The following is a 16,092-nucleotide window of genomic DNA, read 5'->3' on the forward strand; positions in this document are numbered from 1 at the left end:
ATTCCATGGATCAGGAATTATGGAGGATGTCAGGGATCAGGAATTATGGAGCATGTCAGGATCAGGAAGCCATTGAGGATTTCAGGGATCAGGAATTATGGAGCATGTCAGGATCAGGAAGCCATGCAGGACTGACACGCAGATCTAAAGGTGTCCATGGAGAGGTTCTCATGTTCCCCACGTGCCCAGATTACATCTGGAGCTTCTTCCCAGACTCTGAGCCGGCCCTTTCAATGGTTCCTGACAGACCACCAGCGACCCCCCCTCCTGCTGGGGAGCTTGGGCGGGAGCTGAATGGAATTGCCACGTAGGAAAATCCCACCTCATTTCCTGCTCGCACCGGGGCTGCCTCAAAATGCCTGGTGTGGGATTTCAGTGTCCATCCAGCACCAAGGGGCTCCGGGAGAGCCGGAGAGGGACTGGGGACAAGGGACCGAGGGACAGGACACAGGGAATGGCTTCCACTGCCAGAGGCAGGGCTAGGACAGGGGGACAAACATCAGGAAGGTTTTATTCACAGGAGGCGTGACTGGATATTGGCAGGGGCTGAGGCCCGGAGTGCCCATGCCGGGAGGTGTCCGGGGAAGGGCTGGAGGTGGCACTCAGAGCTCTGGGCTGGTGACACGGCGGGATCGGGCACAGCTGGGACTCGGTGGGACGGAGGGGCTTTTCCAGCCCCAGCGATCCTGTGATCCCGTTAGAGCGGATATGACGGGGGAGCTTTTCCGGGCACAGGTTACCGGCGGTGGCTGCCCCCGGATCCCTGGCAGTGTCCCGGCCGGGCTGGGCGCAGCTCCCCGGGCAGCGGAAGGTGGCCGTGCCCCGGCAGGTCCGTCCGGCCCGCTCCGGCCCCGCGCTCCCTCACGCTCCCTCACGCTCCCTCACGGTCCCCGGCGGCCCCGCCCCCCCGCTCCATCCGGGCACTTCCGCTGCCCGCCAAAACCCGCGCGCGCGCGCGCTCCCGGCAGCCCCGCCCCGCCGCTCCCCGCCCGCCAATCAGCGCGCGGGGGGCGGGGGCTCGCGCCACGGCCCCGCCCCCTCGCCGGCCAATGGCGGCGCGGGGAGGGGGCGGTCCCGGCGCGTGCGCGCGCGGGGCGAGCGCGAGTCCCTGGCGACCGCGCGGGCCCGGCGGAGAGCGGGACACGGGGACACGGGGACACGGGAACACGGGGACACACGGCCCGGCCCGGCCCGCCCGGCGCCATGGAGCACGGCCAGCAGCAGCAGCAGCAGCAGCAGCAGCAGCAGGCTCAGGTGAGCATGGGGAAGGGCGGGCGGGAGGGAGCAGCCGCTCACCGACCGGAGCCGTTGCGTGCGTGCGTGTGTGTGTGTGTGTGTGTTTGTGTCCCTCTGTGTGTATGTGTGTCCATGTGTCCCTGTTTGTGTGTCCGTGTGTGTTCCGGTGTCCGTGTTTGTGTGTACCTGTGTGTCCCTGTGTCCATGTGTCCCTGTGTCCATGTGTCCCGGTGTCCATATGTCCCGGTGTCCGTGTGTCCCGGCGTCCCTGTGTGTCCGTGTTTGTGTGTCCGTGTGTGTCCCGGTGTCCCTGTGTGTCCCTGTTTGTGTGTCCCTGTGTCCACGTCTGTCTGTGTTTGTGTGTCCCTGTGTGTCCCTGTGTGTCCCTGTGTCCCTGTGTCCGTGTGTCCCGGTGTCCGTGCGCCACGCTGGGTCACTCACGCTGGGTCCTCACCCTGCTGGGGCTGGGACAGGGGCCGGTGTCACCTCCTGCCCCGTGAAAGGGCTCTTAGGGGGTCACTACCCCCCGATAGGGGTTGGCCCGAGCCCTTCCCGGCTCCCCAGCAGGGCCCGAGGCCGGCCCGGTCCCTCCGTGTCCCCCCCGGTCCCTCCGTGTCCCCGGTCCCTCCGTGCCCCGCTCTGTCCCCCAGGAGTCACGCTGGCTCCGGATTCCCCCTGCTCTCCTGGGCAAAGGCGGTGTGTTCTGTTACTGTGCTAATTACCGGTGGGTAATGAGGAGCTGCTCGGCTCCCCGGGGCCCTGTTCTGCCCCGTGGACAGGAGCAGGGACAGGGGCTGCACTCATGGAATCACGGCATGGGTGGCACCTCAAACCCCGCCCAGTGCCACCCTGCCACGGCAGGGACACCTCCCGCTGTCCCAGGCTGCTCCAGCCCCAGTGTCCATCCTGCCAGGGATCCAGGGGCAGCCCCAGCTGTGCAGGGAAAGATTTATTCCCAAAACCTCATCTAAATCTCTCAGCTTTTAATTCAAATCACTTCCCCCTTGTCTTTTCAGTATCTGCCAGTGTAAAAAGTTGTTGTTCTTTTTTTAAAGCCACCTTTAAGTACTGGGAGGTGCTGGAGGTCTCCCCGGAACCTCCTTTTCTCCGTGGAGGGCTCTGTGCACTCAGCTGTGCTCAGATCCCTGGGGGTGGTGTCCCATCACAGCCATGCAGGAACCAGTGTCCTGCTGAGCTGGCACCTTGTGAGAGCATTGGGCAGGTCCTTGCTGTGGTGGGGCAGTGCTCTGGCACTTGGGGGTAGCTGTCCCCCTGCTCTCAGGGGGGAAAGTCCCAAGGTGTGACAGCCCCAGAGGCAGGAAGGGGCTCAGAGGTGCAGCAGCCACGTGGAAACCTGAGGCAGATGCCTTGTCAACTTCTGGAAACATTCCCTGCAGGAAGGACAGGCCAGTGCAGGTTCACTCTTACCAGGACAAGTCACAAAAGCTGGAACAGGGGACAGGAACAGCCATGGGAATAACTGGGACATCCTAAAGGCAGGTCTGACTTTGATGGCCATGGAGCTCAGTGGAGGCTTAGTGCAGTTTGCATCAGCCCTCTGCAGCAGGAGATTCCCTGGGCGTTCTCAGGAAGGGCAGCAGGGCTGGATCTTGCCCTGCTGCTTGCTCTGCCCTGCATTTAAATAGAATTTTCAGGAAGGACAGCCTGCCACTGGGCAGCAGGGCTGGATCTTGCCCTGCTGCTTGCTCTGCCCTGCATTTAAATAGAATTTTCAGGAAGGACAGCCTGCCACGGGGCAGCAGGGCTGGATCTTGCCCTGCTGCTTGCTCTGCCATGCATTTAAATAGAAATGACACTCCTGTGAGTGCTGTTACAGGGCACTTCCCCAGCCACCTGGGTTCCAGGCTGTGATGTGGAGCAGTGAGTTCCCCTCCTGGTTCTTGTGTCACTTGGTCCTGCTCAGCCCAGGCCAGTTTCTTTGGGCTGTTTTGGGTGCCAGGTGCTGCTGTTCGCTGGTGGCCGTTGTCCCCTGTGTGTTTGTTTTGCCCTGGCTGCGGGTGCTGCTCTGACAACCCGAGCTGAGCCCTGGCAATCCCAGCTGGAGCCGAGCCCTGCTGCTCCCCTGGGGCTGCAGGTGCAGCCAGAGCAGCCTCTGCTGCCCAGGGTGGCTGCTCTGCCACCTCTGCTGTGCCCTCTGTTCGTTCTGGGAGGATTTCAGCTCATTGCAGAAAGTCTCCTCTGGCGGGAGCTTCAGGCTGGAGTTTCCCAGGGGTATCCAAGGGACCAAGCCCAGCAGCAATCAGGAGTCACCTGTGCTGCTGTGCCCTGCTCACCTGTCCTGGCCTCTGGGGTGTTTTGTCACACGTCGTGACAGAAGCCAGCACAGATTTGCAGTGGGCTGGGGTTCAAACTGGCTTAAAAAACTTCTCAACACTTCCCTCAACTTCTCAACACTTCCCTCACTTCCCTCTTGGTCCCTGAGGAGAGGCTGGGAGTGATGTCCCAGTTTATGGTAATTTAAAGGTGTTCTGGGCATCAGAGTGTAACAGGGGGAGGAATTCTGTAACCCACAGAATGAGGCTTCTGACTGCTTATACCATTTCTAGCTTTATCAGCTTTGGCCATTTCCTCTCTCAGTTTATTTTTGATGCTGAGGATGATTTAAGCCCGGCCCTAACGAGTTTTTGATTCTACATTTAGCTGAACCTGAGTGTGACAAATGAGGCCCAGGAGGATCAGGTTTCTGGTTTTCATTCTTAAATGCTGCAAGTTGATGGCTACGTGCCAGAATGTCCATAATTCCTTGAAATTCTGCTTTCTGCTTTTTCTTTTTTGAAGGTAAATAGGAGTAGCAAACTAAGGTACCCGCTGACAGAGGTACCTTTTATTTCAGTGGTGGAAAAGACATAGGAATATGCATTTTTCCTAAAATGAATGAGCATTTTTCCTAAAAACATCCCAGGACAGTGGGATGCAAAATGCAGCTCTTGTAAGTATAGTTCAAATAAAGCATAAATGAAAAATCAGGGGATAGTCAGTGCTTTTTCAGTGGGCCAGAGCTGAGCGTGTGAAGGAGTGGTGGCTTCTCACTCCATGAAGGAACTCAGAAATGCTGTTACATGTTCACGTTGGAGGTGAGATTTGGGCAGCAGGCAGTTAAGGGGGCTTTGCACAGGAATGGAAACCTGATGGCAAAGCTGCCCTGGGTGACTCTAAATTTGATTTGCAGTGAGCCAGGAAGGGCTGATGGTGGAGGGAAGTTCCTGGCTTTGGTTATCAGCCCTGGGTGCTGCAGCACTGTGACCTCTGCTGTGTGCTTCTCTTTGGGAGGTGGGCTCCCTTCCCACAGGAGCCTGAGCCTGCTGATCTTTCAAGGCCCCTTCTGACTGAGCTGCTGCATCAAACCCAAAAGAAGCAGTTCAGAATGAACAGAAGGAGGAATGCAGCTTCAGTTGGACAGAAGTGGGGTAGCCCCACAGTGCTTCGAAATGTTCCTCCCTGCCCCGTGTGCCTGGAGAGGAGTTTGGGGTGATGTGGGGTGGAGGCTCAGGAAAGGGAGCTGGGATAAACTGGACAGAGCCCAGGGACAGGGCTGGGCAGGGACAGAGCCCAGGGACAGAGCCAGTGCACAGGGCTGGACTGCTGTGTCTGGGGGTGCTGGGATGGCTGGTGCCACAAAAGGCCCCTCAGTGCTCTTTGGAGGGTGGTGATGAGTGGGACATGTCTGTGGTCACTGCAGGACAGATGTTGGGGTCACTGCAGGACAGATGTTGGGGTTATTGCAGGGCAGATGTTGGGGTCACTGCAGGACAGGAGATGTTGGGGTCACTGCAGGACAGATGTTGGGGTCACTGCAGGGCAGGAGATGTTGGGGTCACTGCTGTGCAGGAGTGTTGGAGTCACTGCAGGACAGATGTTGGGGTCACTGCAGGGCAGGAGATGTTGGGGTCACTGCAGGACAGATGTTGGGGTCACTGCAGGGCAGACGTTGGGGTCACTGCAGGACAGGGGATGTCTGTGGTCACTGCGGGACAGGGGTGTTGGGGTCACTGCAGGGCAGATGTTGGGGTCACTGTAGGACAGATGTTGGGGTCATTGCAGGGCAGATGTTGGGGTCCCTGCAGGACAGGGGATGTCTGTGGTCACTGCAGGGCAGATGTTGGGGTCACTGCAGGGCAGATGTTGGGGTCACTGCAGAGCAGGGGTGTTGGGGTCTCTTCCAGGCAGGGCAGCCTGGCCAGCTGCTCCAAGCCCCCTGGTCCTGTTGCTGTGGCCAGTCCATGGGCTGGCACTGGGCTTGCCAGGGGGATGTGCTGGGCTCTGGGTGACAGCTGGGGACAGTGCCAGGCTGGAGGGCAGGGCTGCCATTCACAGGGGCTGGCCAGCTGGAGTAACGGCCCCAGAGCAGCCCTGGGCTTTAGCCGTGGGGAGTGCAGAGCCTTGCTCACCGAGGGGAGGAATCCTGGCCCCTGAGCTCAGGGGGAGGTGGCAGTGCCCCTGTGCCTCAGGCTGCATCCACCAGAGCAGCCCTGGCAGCTGCAGGGGAGCACTCCTCCCCCTGTGTGGGACAAGGGACAGGCCAGCAGGGTGGCCTGAGCTGGGGGAGCCCCGGGGCGGGCAGGAGGCTGGGCTGGGAGGAGGAGGAGGAGGCAGTGCTGCTTCCCCGCCACAGCAGGGCTTGGAGAAGGCAGAGGAGGGGTCCTGCAGGTGCACAGGGGTGGGACCTGCAGGTCTGCAGGCCCCGGGGCAGAGCAGCGGGATCCCTGGTGCTCCAGGAGGATCCCTGGTGCTCCAGGCGGATCCCTGGTGTTCCAGCTGCATCCCTGCTGCTCCAGGCAGATCCCTGGTGCTCCCAGCTGGATCCCTGGTGTTCCAGGAGGATCCCTGCTTTTCCAGCTGCATCCCTGGTGTTCCCAGGAGGATCCCTGGTGCTCCAGGAGGATCCCTGCTTTTCCAGCTGGGTCCCTGGTGCTCCCAGGAGGATCCCTGGTGTTCCAGGAGGATCCCTAGTGCTCCAGGCAGATCCCTGGTGCTCCCAGCTGGATCCCTGGTGTCCCCAGGTGGATCCCTGGTGTCCCCAGCTGGATCCCTGGTGCTCCCAGCTGGATCCCTGGTGTTCCCAGGCGGATCCCTGGTGTCCCCAGGAGGATCCCTGGTGCTCCCAGCTGGATCCCTGGTGTCCCCAGGCGGATCCCTGGTGCTCCAGGCGGATCCCTGGTGCTCCCAGGCGGATCCCTGGTGCTCCAGCTGGATCCCTGGTGTTCCCAGGCGGATCCCTGGTGCTCCCAGGCGGATCCCTGGTGCTCCAGCTGGATCCCTGGTGTTCCCAGGCAGATCCCTGGTGCTCCAGCTGGATCCCTGGTGCTCCAGCTGGATCCCTGGTGTTCCCAGGTGGATCCCTGGTGTTCCAGCTGGATCCCTGGTGCTCCCAGCTGGATCCCTGGTGTTCCCAGGCGGATCCCTGGTGCTCCAGCTGGATCCCTGGTGCTCCCAGCTGGATCCCTGGTGTTCCCAGCTGGATCCCTGGTGCTCCAGGTGGATCCCTGGTGCTCCAGGAGGATCCCTGGTTGCCAGGTGAGCTCCTGTTTGTCCCTGTCCCTGCCCTGCAGCAGTGGCTGCTGACTCCCAGTGGCCCCGGGCTCTCACTGCACTCGGGGCCAGGGAAGAGCCAGGCCAGGCTGGAGAGGTTCATTCAGCTTCACTGAGCTCTGATTTGTGCTGACATTAACTCTGTTACTCAAACTGCTGAGGCTGCAGCTCGCTCTAGCCATGACTGGGGTGCCAGCAGTGCTCCCCAGACCCAAACCACCCATGCCCTCCTGCCCCCCAGGCACCACCACCAGCACATGGGCCAATTCTGAGCTGCTTTTGTGCAGCAATCCCTGCTCTTCCCAAGGCCCACGGGAGATGAGGCCAGCACGGACAGCTTTCCCAGGGTTAGGCAGGAAGCAATGCCCGAGTGCAGGGCAGTTGGAGTGTCCCGTGTGGCAAACACCAGGGCAGGGGGAGCAGCCCCAGGCGGTGCCAGGGCGGGTTCAGGTTGGAAACTGGGGAAGATTCCTTCCCAGAAAGGGTTGTCAGGCTGGGGCAGGCTGCCCAGGGAGTGCTGGACTCAGTCCCTGGAGCCACGTGTGCCTGTGGGGCTCACGGGGCTGGGCTGGGCTGCTGGCAGCAATCAGAGGGTGTTTCTGATGTCCTGGCAGATCAGGCCGTTGCCATCACTTCCCTGGGGAGATCTCCTTCCCTTCTCTCCAGGGTTTTTGCTTTGTTCTGCTGTGGGGTATTTCCAGTGGTCTGTGGGGCAGGATAACGTAAGGAGGAATAACCTGGATGCTGACAGTGGTTCAAAACCCATAACATTCATGTTTCTGTCCCTGAACTGCAGCCTGGGTTCAGAGCTGCTTTTCCAGCTCTCTAATTCATGGTGCTGTGTGCTGTGGGGGTGGCTGTAGTTGTTCAGCTTTATTTCTGTCTTTACCCCTCTTTATGTATTTAGCAGCAGAAGCGATGTATTGAATTTCAGGACGAAAAACGTTGTTAAATTTTCTTCATTTGGTTTAAATTATGTGGGAGCCCTCAGAGATGATTACACTCATTTAGTAAATCTTTCCTCCTGCTTGCAGTGCCTCGTTGTGTGCCCTGGTACACCCAGTGCTAGCGTGGGGCAATTTCTTACCCAGGTTATTTCCTCAGTGGGGCTCTCTGGAACGGGGATTAAAGCTGGAATAACGCAGCAGAGTGTGCTGCTGCCCCCCTGAGAAGGAGGGATTATTCCTGGCTGCTTTATCCAGGGAGCTGCCCCTGGAGCTTGGGAAAGCACGGCTGAGGCTGGGTGGGAAGTGTCCAGGAGGGGACGAGCTTTGCTTGAGGTTATGGTGGAGCCCCCATCCCTGGAGGTGTCCAGGGAAGGGCTGGAGGTGGCACTCAGAGCTCTGGGCTGGGGACAAGGGGGATTGGGCACAGGAGAGCTTTTCCAGCCTCGGGGATCAAGGCTTCCATGATTTTGAATTGCGTTTCCCTTGGCACAGCTCTGTGTTCTGTGTTCTCTCAGTCATTCTGGGACATCCTTTTCAGCCTGGCACCCTTGGCTTCTGCTGTCCCCACGTCACGTCACCCTCCCTGGCATTCCCCAGGCTGCCAGCGCCGTTCCTGCCACGTTTCTGTGTCCCAGAGCTGCTGCTTGCCCGGGGATGGTCCGTGTGTGGGAGCCTGCTGGCCCTGGGTGTTCAGAAAAGCTGTTCAGTGCTGGGTCCCCAGGCTGCCAGAGGGGAATTTCCCTGAGCTCAGGGCAGCTTCCCCTGGTACCTGGTGTTGGATTAAGCCTTTTTCTGACCCAGAGCTGGGGCAACTGAAAAAACCTTTTATTCCATTTTCAGTTTCATGTGAAGGGTGAGACAATACAGATGTTATAATTACTATCAGAAACTAACTATTTCTTAATTATAAGCATTTCTTGGCCTATCAGCTTTAGCCACACCATGCTGTAAATGCCTTAAAGCCAATCATCCAAAATTACCCCTCATGGGTCCCACTACAACACATCTTTCACAGTTCTGTTTCTCCAAAGTATCTAGTTTTATTTGTAAGGCCATCCTTTGAAACTTGTTTCTAGCTCCATTTCTCAACAATGTCTGTCCCATTCCATGGCATGTCTAAGTCAGCATTTCTTATCTCAAGGTTTGCACACTGTGTGGGCCTTCTGCCAGGCTTTGAGAATTCTCTACAAATCCATTTCCCCCTCTCTCTTGAACAAAAAAAAAAAAAAAAAAAAAAAAAAAGTTCCATTTCCCACAGCTGGTGTGCTGGATGTGCTGCCAAAGGTTGATTTGCTCTGAGAATTCCCTCAGCCCCCAGGTGTGGAAAGGCTGAGCGTTACCAGCCTGGTCTGAGGAAAAGAACTGGATTTCCAGCTGCTTGTGCCAAAGTTCTGGCAGTGCAGCAGCAGAGAGGAGCTGCAGCCCCTGGCAGTGCCTCCAAAGGCAGAGCAGTGCAGCAGGGGCACTGCTGGGCTCCCGGCGTTCTGGCACCTCCCTGCTGTCATTAGTGACTTCCTGCTGTCATTAGTGACTTCCTGCTTTCATTAGTGACTTCCTGCTGTGATTAGTGACTTCCTGCTGTCATTAGTGACTTCCTGCTGTAATTAGTGACTTCCTGCTGTAATTAGTGACTTCCTGCTGTCATTAATGGCTTCCTGCTGTCATTAGTGATTTCCTGCTTTCATTAGTGACTTCCTGCTGTGATTAGTGACTTCCTGCTGTCATTAGTGACTTCCTGCTGCAATTAGTGACTTCCTGCTGTCATTAGTGACTTCCTGCTGTCATTAGTGACTTCCTGCTGCCATTAATGACTTCCTGCTGTAATTAATGGCTCCCTGCTGTCATTAGTGACTTCCTGCTGCCATTAATGGCTTCCTGCTGTCATTAGTGACTTCCTGCTGTCATTAGTGACTTCCTGCTGCAATTAGTGACTTCCTGCTGTAATTAGTGACTTCCTGCTGTCATTAGTGACTTCCTGTTGTAATTAGTGATTTCCTGCTTTCATTAGTGACTTCCTGCTGTGATTAGTGACTTCCTGCTGTAATTAATAACTTCCTGCTGTCATTAGTGACTTCCTGCTGTCATTAGTGACTTCCTGCTGCAATTAGTGACTTCCTGCTGCAATTAGTGACTTCCTGCTGTAATTAGTGACTTCCTGCTGTCATTAGTGACTTCCTGCTGCCATTAATGGCTTCCTGCTGTCATTAGTGACTTCCTGTTGTAATTAGTGACTTCCTGCTGTCATTAGTGACTTCCTGCTGTCATTAATAACTTCCTGCTGTCATTAGTGACTTCCTGCTGTCATTAATAACTTCCTGCTGTCATTAGTGACTTCCTGCTGTCATTAATAACTTCCTGCTGCAATTAGTGACTTCCTGTTGTAATTAGTGACTTCCTGCTGTAATTAGTGACTTCCTGCTGCCATTAATGACTTCCTGCTGTCATTAGTGACTTCCTGCTGCAATTAGTGACTTCCTGCTGTAATTAATAACTTCCTGCTGTCATTAGTGACTTCCTGCTGTCATTAACGACTCTTGGGCCTTTCACACTCCAGCTGAGCCTTTGTGCACGAAATCCCCTTCAGAATCAGTGGTTGCTTCTCTCAGTCTCACAGGTGATGATGATGATGGTGATGATGATGATGGAGCATGTTTCCTCCCCAGGAGCCGTGGTTGATGATGATGATGATGATGATGATGGAGCATGTTTCCTCCCCAGGAGCCGTGGTTGATGATGATGATGATGATGATGATGATGGTAGTGGAGCAGTGTTTTCTCCCCAGGAGCAGTGGTTGATGATGATGATGATGGAGCACGTTTCCTCCCCAGGAGCCATGGTTGATGATGAGGATGATGATGATGATGATGGAGCATGTTTCCTCCCCAGGAGCCGTGGTTGATGATGATGATGATGAGGATGATGATGATGATGATGGAGCACGTTTCCTCCCCAGGAGCCATGGATGATGATGATGATGATGATGAGGATGATGATGATGATGATGATGATGATGATGATGATGATGGTGATGATGATGATGGAGATGGAGCAGTGTTTTCTCCCCAGGAGCCGTGGTTGATGATGATGATGATGATGATGATGGTGATGATGATGATAGTGGAGCAGTGTTTCCTCCCCAGGAGCAGTGGTTGATGATGGTGATGATGATGAGGATGATGATGAGGATGATGATGATGATGGAGCACGTTTCCTCCCCAGGAGCCGTGGTTGATGATGGTGATGATGGTGATGATGACGGAGCACGTTTCCTCCCCAGGAGCAGTGGTTGATGATGGTGATGATGATGGTGATGATGATGAGGATGATGATGATGATGATGATGGAGCACGTTTCCTCCCCAGGAGCCGTGGTTGATGATGATGATGATGATGATGATGATGATGATGATGGAGCACGTTTCCTCCCCAGGAGCAGTGGTTGATGATGATGATGATGATGATGATGATGATGATGATGGAGCACGTTTCCTCCCCAGGAGCCGTGGTTCTGGCTGGCAGCAGAGCTGGGGAGCAGCTGCTCCTGGGACACCCAGCTGGGCCTGAGCTGTGCCAGGAGGGAGCTGTCCGAGCTGCCCACGCTGGAGGAAGGGCTGCTGCCCTCAGCAGAAGCTTCTGGAGCTCCAGGCCCTGCCTCACCCCTGGGTATGTGCAGAGGGATTGCCACACAATGAGCATTGCACTGTTCAGTCGACCCCAGCCTGCATTTGACCTTTCTTCAGTGAGGAATGGGCTTTACCAAGGGTGCCTGGGGTGATGCTGTTGTCAAAGCCCCCCTCAGGATGAGGTGCAGGGTTTGAGTGCCTTCCCTGGATCTTGTGCCATGAGCAGGTTCCTTTTGTGCCAGGCAAAGCTTTGCTTTGTTTTCCTGTGGAGTCCAGAAGGAACCTGAGTGCAGCTTGCACCCCTGGCAGTGCCCGAGGCCAGGCTGGGCAGGGGAGGGTGTCCATGGCAGGGGGAGGAATGAAATTGCTTTGAAATATCTTTAAAATCAGTTCCACCCGAGCCATTCCATGGTTTTTGTTCCTCATTGCTACCCCTGGGTTTGGGTGCAGTTTCTGTCGCTGCTGCTGCTGAGATTTCCAGCTCTAACACTCGACTCCAGCCAGGGTCCCTGCCCCACTGCTCCTCCTCACACCCCATCCCAGCAGGTCACTCAGAGAAGGCTTGAGAAACTCCAGCATTTAATATTTCACCTTTGTGCTTCCTTGGTTGCATTCATTGCCCCGAGGAGCCAGAGCATCCTGGTCCCACACAAGCTGAAAATGCAGTTCCTCAGCCCAGGGTGGTTCTTTTTGCACTGATCCCTCTGCAGAGCCACAGTTCCCCTGCCCATGAGGATATTCCTTTTGTGACTCCCCTTCCCAGGTGTGCCTGAAATTGGGAATGAAGGTGCCTGTCCCTACACCAGTAGTGTTTCTTCACAAACAAACACAATTATGGAGAGGCAGAAAACACAACTGTGGTATTTTTACATAAACTTCTGTGCTTACAGTTAACTGCAGGTTCAGCTGTGCCATTTGCCATTCCCTGTGCCACTTGCCTGTGTGCAGCTGCTTTTTGGGGTTTTGTTTGGGAGTTAGGCACCACTTGAAGGGCATGGAGTTAAATTTGCCTTGGGAATTTCCTCCTAGCAGCTCCTGATGGGTTTATGAATTTGACTTTTATATTTTTTTAATGCTAAGCTCCTGGTGATTTTCATCAGTTTTTGAGATGATTTTGCTCCATCCTTGGTGAAGGAGCCTGCAAGAGGAGAAGGAACATCTTGGGTGGATTCTGTTCATCCCAAACCCTCTGAGGCTCAGTCCCTGCCACTGTGGGTGTCACCCCGAGGGCTGTCCCTGGTGTCTCCTGTAACATTCACTGCAGAGATTAAATTGGCTTTTGGTAACTTCTGGATGAAAGGGTTCCCATTTGCACCTCCTGCCAGGTTTGTTTCACACAAACAGGGCAGGCAGTGAGGGGACAGGGAGAGGGGGCACAGCACAGGCTGCTCTGGCTGAGTTCATTCACAGCCCCAGGGAGCTGCTGCCTGCTGGACATCTGCAGCTGCCTGGGAGATGGTTTTGAAGGGTTTTTCTCCTTCATGGAGTGAAAGCCATCCTGGGGTGCCTCAGAGTTGGGTGTGCAGGCAGTAGACCCAGTTAAAAGCTGTGTGTGCATCACAGGGAGCTGGATAGTGAATAAATCCCCATGTTGGTAGGAAAGTGAGGTTCAGGACAGATCTTGGAAAGTGGGAGGACATGGAGGGTTGGCCATGCCTTGTCCCTGCCCATCCTCTGGCAGGATTCCTGTGTTTCAGGTGTTTTGTCCCTGCCCATCCTCTGGCAGGATTCCTGTGTTGCAGGTGTTTTGTCCCTGCCCATCCTCTGGCAGGATTCCTGTGTTTCAGGTGTTTTGTCCCTGCCCATCCTCTGGCAGGATTCCTGTGTTCCAGGTGTTTTGTCCCTGCCCATCCTCTGGCAGGATTCCTGTGTTTCAGGTGTTTTACAGCCCTGCCCATCCTCTGGCAGGATTCCTGTGTTTCAGGTGTTTTACAGCCCTGCCCATCCTCTGGCAGGATTCCTGTGTTTCAGGTGTTTTACAGCCCTTTCCCCCAGTGTTGTTATTTGCACAACTGGAAGCCATTTAATCAAAGAAAACTCCTTGATATTTGTCCAGCTTTGTGTTTCCAGTGCAGCTGGAATTAAGGAGCAAGCAGAAGGCTCTGTGGGGTGCTAAAAGCTGTGAGAAGCCTCTCCTCTGCAGTTTCATCTGCTGCTCTCTAGAGAGGGGCTGCAGGCTTTGTGTGTGCTCTGAATTCCCAGGTACGGGAGGAGAGGTGAGGGGGAAGGAAGCCATAGCTGCAATATTCACTTATTTCTTCTTCTCCTCCTCAGAAAGTGTCTTGGCTTTCATGTCAGGAGGGGAGGAGTGACAATGACAGTTGTCCTGAAGTGCTCCTGCTGCTCCGTGGAACAGCTTGACAGAGCCTGGGCTTTGTTTTTGTTTTGCCTTCCTTTTTTATCCCCCAAATGGCAGCTTGACTGTGGCATTCAGACTTGTCAGCAGGCTGGGAGAACAAGTCACAGGCCCAGCCTTGCCTGCCTGCTGAACTCCTCTGAGGAGGCTTTTGGCCTTCACAGTGACAGCAGGAAGGATCCCAGTTTTGACACGAGGAGCTCGGGGACAGCAGCACTGATGTCACTGCCTGCTTCCAGCCCAGGCTGCTGCTCCAGGCCTGCCTCAGGCTGAGCACAGCCACCTGAGCCCTCCTGGGCACCCCAAATGTGCTCCAGGACCCTTCTGGGCACCCCAAATGTGCCTGCCCGAGGATCCACCCTGAGCATCCCAAATGTGCCCCAGGAGCTGTCCTGGGCACCCCAAATGTGCTCCAGGAGCTGTCCTGGGCATCCCAAATGTGCCCCAGGAGCTGTCCTGGGCACCCCAAATGTGCTTCAGGATCCTTCCTGGGCACCCCAAATGTGCCTGCCCCAGGATCCCTCCTGAGCATCCCAAATGTGCCCCAGGAGCTGTCCTGGGCACCCCAAATGTGCTCCAGGAGCTGTCCTGGGCATCCCAAATGTGCCCCAGGAGCTGTCCTGGACATCCCAAATGTGCCCTAGGAACTGTCCTGGGCACCCCAAATGTGCTTCAGGATCCTTCCTGGGCACCCCAAATGTGCCTGCCCGAGGATCCACCCTGAGCATCCCAAATGTGCCCCAGGAGCTGTCCTGGGCACCCCAAATGTGCTCCAGGAGCTGTCCTGGGCATCCCAAATGTGCCCCAGGAGCTGTCCTGGACATCCCAAATGTGCCCTAGGAACTGTCCTGGGCATCCCAAATGTGCTCCAGGATCCTTCCTGGGCACCCCAAATGTGCCTGCCCCAGGGTCCCTCCTGAGCATCCCAAATGTGCCCCAGGATCCACCCTGAGCATCCCAAATGTGCCCCAGGATCCACCCTGAGCATCCCAAATGTGCCCCAGGATCCACCCTGAGCATCCCAAATGTGCCCCAGGGTCCCTCCTGGGCACCCCAAATGTGCCCCAGGATCTCTGTCCCCCGAGGAAAGCAGGCACTGACAAACAAGAGGTTTGTGTGCTGTGAGAGGTGGAAGAGCCAAAGGAGGGAGAGCCTGGGACAGGGCTGTGTTTGGGGTCTACAGAATAGCTAATTCTGTGTTACATAATCACTAAATGGGGTTTGTAGCCCTGTGAAATGCTCTTTACTGAGCTCCTTGAGGTGCCTCTCCACTGCAGGGAGCGAGCTGCAAGGGTGCATGTCCATGGAGAACGTGCCTGCTGCAAATCTCAACCTTGCTGCCTCTTCCTTTCCTTTTCCTGTCCCTTTGTTCCCTCTCCCTTCTCTCCTGGCCCTGTCATCATCTGCTGCTTCAAGCCAGCTCTCAGCACCCCAGTTCTGAGGGGAATCCCTGGGGAAGGTGGGAGCTGTCAGCAGAGCAGATCCCTGGAATCCCTGGGAAGGTGGAGCTCTCAGCCCAGCAGATCCCTGGGGAAGGTGGAGCTGTCAGCCTCAGCAGATCCCTGGAATCCCTGGGAAGGTGGAGCTCTCAGCCCAGCAGATCCCTGGAATCCCTGGGAAGGTGGAGCTGTCAGCCCCAGCAGATCCCTGGAATCCCTGGGAAGGTGGAGCTGTCAGCCCCAGCAGATCCCTGGAATCCCTGGGAAGGTGGAGCTCTCAGCCCAGCAGATCCCTGCCACATGGCAAAACTGGAGTACTCATAGGAGAAGCCAGGGATCAGGTGAGGGATCCCAGTGTGAGGGCAGGTCATGGATCTGTGAGGAGTGTGGGATCAGGTGAGGGATCCCAGTGTGAGGGCAGGTCATGGATCCCAGTGTGGGATCAGGTGAGGGATCCCAGTGTGGGATCAGGTCATGGATCCCAGTGTGGGATCAGGTGAGGGATCCCAGTGTGAGGGCAGGTCATGGATCTGTGAGGAGTGTGGGATCAGGTGAGGGATCCCAGTGTGGGATCAGGTCATGGATCCCAGTGTGGGATCAGGTGAGGGATCCCAGTGTGAGGGCACAGCTCTGCAGGTGTTTGGTGTGTGAGGTCTGATCCTGAAATGAGTGATTTTCCTTGTCCTGCTGGTTCCTGCTGCTTCCCCTCAGGAAGGACTGGGAATGGTTGGGCTGGGAATGGTTTTGGTTGGGAATGGCTGAGCTGGGAATGGTTTGGGTTGGGAATGGTTTGGGTTGGGAATGGTTGAGCTGGGAATGGTTGAGCTGGGAATGGTTTGGGCTGGGAATGGTTGAGCTGGGAATGGTTTGGGCTGGGAATGGGTTGGGAATGGTTGAGCTGGGAACGGTTGGGTTGGGAATGGTTTGGTCTGGGAATTGAT

Source organism: Vidua macroura, chromosome 4 (assembly GCF_024509145.1).
Source record: "Vidua macroura isolate BioBank_ID:100142 chromosome 4, ASM2450914v1, whole genome shotgun sequence".
Lineage (NCBI taxonomy): Eukaryota > Metazoa > Chordata > Aves > Passeriformes > Viduidae > Vidua > Vidua macroura.